The sequence below is a fragment of the Oenanthe melanoleuca genome, chromosome 4A (genome assembly GCF_029582105.1).
Source record: "Oenanthe melanoleuca isolate GR-GAL-2019-014 chromosome 4A, OMel1.0, whole genome shotgun sequence".
Lineage (NCBI taxonomy): Eukaryota > Metazoa > Chordata > Aves > Passeriformes > Muscicapidae > Oenanthe > Oenanthe melanoleuca.
The window spans coordinates 14,572,082-14,578,355 of NC_079338.1; positions in this window are offsets into that span (position 1 = coordinate 14,572,082).

The following is a 6,274-nucleotide window of genomic DNA, read 5'->3' on the forward strand; positions in this document are numbered from 1 at the left end:
CTCCCGCCGGGTTTGAACACCAAAGGAAAAGCGGTGGAGGGTGGCAGAGGAGCAGGAGGTGACCTGGGGCTGTGTCCTGTCCCGGGGGAAGTGCCGGGATCCCGAGGCTGTGCCGGGACACGCGGCTGCCGAGGGATGCGCCCCAGGCATCGCCGCTCCCGGGGCCGATCCCTCACCTCGGCCGGGGTGGAAAATCCAAATGCTGCTGTTCCCAGGGGCGGATATTCCATTGCCAGTGCCACATCTGCCATCCCCAGACCAGACCTACTATTCCCTTCCATCCCTATGATGAGACCATCCACTTCCAGTGTCGCAATTTCCATCCTCAGTGTCACAACTTCCATCCTCGGGGTTAAATTCAACATCCTCAGTGCCAGACCTGCCATTCCCAGAGCCAGACCTGCCATCCTCAGGGTCATACCTGCCATCCTTAGGGTCAGACCCGGCATTCCCAGTGCCAGACCTGCCATTCCCAGAGCCAGACCTGCCATCCTCAGGGTCATACCTGCCATCCTTAGGGTCAGACCTGCCATTCCCAATGTCGGACCTTCCATCCCTAGGATCCATGTCCATGTCCCAGATCAAACCTGCCGTTCCCAGTGTCACACCTGCCTTTTCCAGTGTCCTATATCCCATCCCAAGGGTCACACCTGATACCCAGTGCCAGACCTTCCATCCCCAGTTGTGGGACTGATCCCCGGTGTCACACCTGCCATCCCAAGTGTCCCAGGTGCCATCCCCAGGATCAGAGCCAACACCCTGGCATGACGGCAGGTTCCTGCCAGCCTCCTGCCAGGAGGTTGGGGAATTCTCTGTGGGGCCACACGGGCACGGTGCTGCTGTGAAAGGGACCTGGAGGGAGAGGGGCGGGATGGTCTGAGCTCTTCTCCCAGCTCCCAGGCGGCGGGCACCCCTCGGGGCAGGGTCCCGCGGAGCTCCCGGCACGTCCCCACCCGCGTGGCCCGGACGAGCCGGTGATCTCACGTGAATGAGCTCAGAGCTGGCTGCGTCCTGCCAGGATTTACATGGGAGGCTCCAGAGAGTCTGTGTGTACTCACAAGCCTCCCGCCGAGAGCCACAGCTCTCCCCGAGGGGAGGAGGAGCGGGGCTCCCTTTCCTGCTTCCCCACCCTGCCCTGCCAGCTCCGGCTGCTGGCACCCAGCCTGCTCCGAGCGGCCCACGCTGCTTCCCGGGCGGCTGCGGGAGCCGGGACAGCGAGATCCACCCCGCTGGACTCCTCGCTGCTCACCCCTGCACCCCTGGAGCCTGCAATCCTATATCCCTGTGGTCCTGTACCCTATATCCCACTCCTATCTCCTATAGCTCTGCACTGCTGTATCCTGTGCTCCTGAATCCACGTGGCTCTGCATCCCTGTGTTTCTGCATCCCCGCATCCTCAGTCCTGCACCCACGCACCCCTACACTCCTGCAACCCTGTGCACCACTGCAATTCTGCATTCTTGCACCACTGCAATCCTGTGCACCACTGCAATCCTGTGCACCACTGCAACTCTGTATCCCTGTGCCACTGCAATCCTGCATCCCTGTGCCACTGCAATCCTGTATCCCTGCACCACTGCAATCCTGTATCCCTGCACCACTGCATTCCTGCATCCCTGCAATCCTGTATCCCTGCACCACTGCATCCCTGTATCCCTGCACCACTGCAACCCTGTATCCCTGTGCCAGTGCAATCCTGTATCCCTGTATCCCTGTGCCACTGCAATCCTGTATCCCTGCATCACTGCAATCCTGCATCCCTGTGCCACTGCAATCCTGTATCCCTGCACCACTGCAACCCTGTAACCCTGCACCACTGCAACCCTGTATCCCTGTGCCACTGCAACCCTGTAACCCTGCACCACTGCAATCCTGTATCCCTGCACCACTGCAATCCTGTATCCCTGCACCAATGCAATCCTGTATCCCTGCATCACTGCAATCCTGTATCCCTGCACCAATGCAATCCTGTATCCCTGCATCACTGCAATCCTGCATCCCTGCACCACTGCAATCCTGTATCCCTGTGCCACTGCAATCCTGTATCCCTGCACCAATGCAATCCTGTATCCCTGTATCCCTGCATCACTGCAATCCTGTATCCCTGCACCACTGCAACCCTGTATCCCTGCATCACTGCAATCCTGCATCCCTGCACCACTGCAATCCTGTATCCCTGTGCCACTGCAATCCTGTATCCCTGCATCACTGCTGTGCCACTGCAATCCTGTATCCCTGCACCACTGCAATCCTGTATCCCTGTGCCACTGCAATCCTGTATCCCTGCATCACTGCAATCCTGCATCCCTGCACCACTGCAATCCTGTATCCCTGCATCACTGCAATCCTGCATCCCTGCACCTCTGCAATCCTGTATCCCTGCACCACTGCAATCCTGCATCCCTGTGCCACTGCAACCCTGTAACCCTGCACCACTGCAATCCTGTATCCCTGTGCCACTGCAATCCTGTATCCCTGTATCCCTGTGCCACTGCAATCCTGTATCCCTGCATCACTGCAATCCTGTATCCCTGCACCAATGCAATCCTGTATCCCTGCATCACTGCAATCCTGTATCCCTGCATCACTGCATCCCTGTATCCCTGTGCCACTGCAATCCTGCAACCCTGTGCCACTGCATCCCTGTATCCCTGCACCACTGCATCCCTGTATCCCTGCACCACTGCATCCCTGTATCCCTGCACCACTGCAATCCTGTATCCCTGCATCACTGCAATCCTGTATCCCTGTTCCACTGCAATCCTGTATCCCTGCACCACTGCAATCCTGTATCCCTGTGCCACTGCAATCCTGTATCCCTGCACCACTGCAATCCTGTATCCCTGCATCACTGCAATCCTGTATCCCTGCACCACTGCATCCCTGTATCCCTGCACCACTGCAATCCTGCATCCCTGCACCACTGCAATCCTGTATCCCTGCACCACTGCAATCCTGTATCCCTGTGCCACTGCAATCCTGTATCCTTGTATCCCTGCATCACTGCAATCCTGTATCCCTGCACCACTGCAACCCTGTATCCCTGTGCCACTGCATCCCTGTATCCCTGCATCACTGCAATCCTGTATCCCTGCATCACTGCAATCCTGTATCCTTGCACCACTGCATCCCTGTATCCCTGTGCCACTGCATCCCTGTATCCCTGCATCACTGCATCCCTGTATCCCTGTACCACTGCATCCCTGTATCCCTGCATCACTGCAATCCTTTAACCCTGCATCCCTGCATCACTGCAATCCTGTATCCCTGCACCACTGCAATCCTGCATCCCTGCACCAATGCAACCCTGTATCCCTGCATCACTGCAATCCTGTACCACTGCAATCCTGTATCCTTGCACCACTGCAATCCTGCATCCCTGCACCACTGCAATCCTGTATCCTTGCACCACTGCAATCCTGTATCCCTGTGCCACTGCAATCCTGTATCCCTGCACCAATGCAATCCTGCATCCCTGCATCACTGCAATCCTGCATCCCTGCACCACTGCAATCCTGTATCCTTGCACCACTGCAATCCTGTATCCCTGTGCCACTGCAATCCTGCATCCTTGCACCACTGCAATCCTGTATCCCTGCACCAATGCAATCCTGCATCCCTGTGCCACTGCAATCCTGTATCACTTTATTCCTCCATCACTGCAATCCTGTATCCCTGCACCAATGCAATCCTGTATCCACGTGCCCCTGAATCCCTACATTTTTGTGCCGCTGCATCCCTGCACCATCTCCCCTCTAATCCCCTGCATCCCCACACCCTGCACATCTGCACCCCTGCACTCATCATCCCTGTTCCCATCATCCCTGTGCCCCTGAATCCCTGCACCCCCTCACCCCACACCCCTGCATCCCCTGCCATCCTGCACCCCTACATCCCAACATCCCAATGCCCCCCGGGTCCCTGCATCCTCACACCCCCACAGCCCATCCCGACCCCCCAGGACCCAGGAGGGGACCCCAGTTTCCCACAGAGCCCAAGGCTCTATAATCCTCCTATTTAGGGGAATCACGGCTCTGTGATTCCCACTCGGACATTGCTCCATGCCCCGCTGCATGTTTTGGGGATGCAGCCGCTGCTTTTCCAGCCCCGCTGGCTCCCTGTGCAGAGCAGGATGGGCTGAAAGGCAGAAGAGGAAAGTGGAGAAATTCAGTTTTATCTCTCAGCAATCGCAAAAGGGATAAACTGAACATCCTGAGCAGTTGTAGTGCTGCTTTTGTGGGGCTGGTAATTTGTGACAGTGAAGATCGCTGGAAATATCTTAATTAATGTTTATTTTGATGGCTGTGTAGGTTTGGGGTGACGTGTCCCTGAGTCTGGAAAGGGGAGGGGGCAGGGTGGCAGGGGGGAAAAAAAAGCAGATTTTTTTTTTTTTTTTTTTTTCTTTGACTTGCTGCCCAGAACCACAAAAATGCCTTTTAAAGCGTCCCTCCCTCGCCCGAACAGGCTCGTCGGGAGCAGAGCAGAGCTCATGGAAAGAGGAGAGATAGAGAGATAGAGACTCGGAGGAAGGAGGTGAGGGGCAAAGACATGGGAAGGAGACAGACAAACACACACGGAGCAATTTGCATGGTTTATGAGTCTTTGATTCCAGCCTATTTACAACCTGGGCGCTCACACCCCGGTGGGAAGTTGGGAGATTACTGTACTTACCCTCGATTTCGCTTCACATCTTTATCGAGGGATCTCTCTCGCCTCCAGCCAGACTTTAACGAGCTGCAGCTACGGCAGGGACCGGCCCCGTGCGGCCGAGCCCCTTCCCCGCCTGCTCCCGCTGCCATTCCCGGCTTCAGCTGCCGTTCCCAGCTCCACAGGGACACCCCGAGAGCCCAGGGACACCCTGGTGACCCAAGGGATCCCTCTGTGGGCCAAGGGGCATCCCTGCTTTCCTTTCTTCCCCCCAGCTTCAGACATGGGTAACAGAACTTCTGGGATCAGACCAGGCAGTTTTGGGTTCGGCACAGAGGAAAGAGACCCCAAACCCAGAGCAGTTGGTTCCAGAGGTGCCAGCATCCTCCCATTCTCCCATTTACCATCTCATTCTTCTCCCCATTTTATTTTCATTTTCCTCCTCTTGGAGCCATTTTCCTCCTATATTTCCACTGAAAAAAAACCACTGAATTCCAGGGAAATGGGATGGCTGGTGGAATTACCGGATACAGTGGAAAGAAACACATGACCCACAGCTTTTTGTTCCTTTGATATTTGAAATCCCCACATCCAAGTTCAGAATAACTTCTGGAAAATTCGTTGGGGGAAATGTCTTTCCTAATAAGAAAAGATGAGGGAATTTGGGGGGAATTCCAAGCCCTGAGTGAATCCTTCATCCCTCCTAGAACCCCCGGACACGCCAAAAAAGCCACCGGCTCTTTCTGGGTTCCTCTTCCCACCTCTCGCCTGATCCCAGTTATCCCCGAGGAGACACAACGAGTCCCTCTCCGAACCCCAAAGGGCTCTCCTAACCCTTTCCCGGCTGTTTCCTTGGGATGAATCCTATGACCTGCCTCCATCACCCAGGGCGAGCCTGGGATTCTTCTCCCATTCCCCGACCCCTGAGCACACCGAGTTTTCCCGCAGTATTTTGGCTCCTTTTCGCTGTCGGATTCCCCCCGGGTGCTCGGGATTCTTATTTTCTCTCCCAGTTCGACACCCACACGCGTGGGGCTGTGCCAGGAGGGGCAGGGGCAGCTCTCCCTGCCTGGCAGGGGCGTCGTGCCCGGGCTGGAGCCGCTCCCTCCCTTGGCTGCGACCCCCGGGACCGTTTCCATTCCATAATTGGGCAAATCTTTTCCTATCAGATCTCAGCGCAAGTGTCTACAAGCCTCGCCCGAATAATAAGGAATATTCAAGGAAAACCTGGTGCTTTTTCTCATCTCTTTTCTGCCAGGAATCTGGTTTTTTGGGGTAGCGGCTGGAGCACAGGCAAGGGCAGCTCCCGCATGACTATTCATGGGCAATCTTCGGGGATTTGCTTAAACTCAAAGCAGATTTGGAAGAAAAATAGGAAACCTGGAAGCCTTTGCTGACGACTCCTCGCTGCAGCTCCGCTCGGCACCACGGGAAGCTTCTCTCCCTCCTTCAGCTTGTTTTTATTGAGGTGTTTTTTCCTTCCTCCCCTCGACGTTATTTAAATCTTGTTCTTTAATAAGCCTGCGACTAAAAGCAATTAAGGAGCTCAGTGAGCAGCATCCATTTCAGCGCTGCCTCCAAGGCATGTCCAGTGCCAGTAAGCCCTGCTTGGAGGCACGGAGAGCAT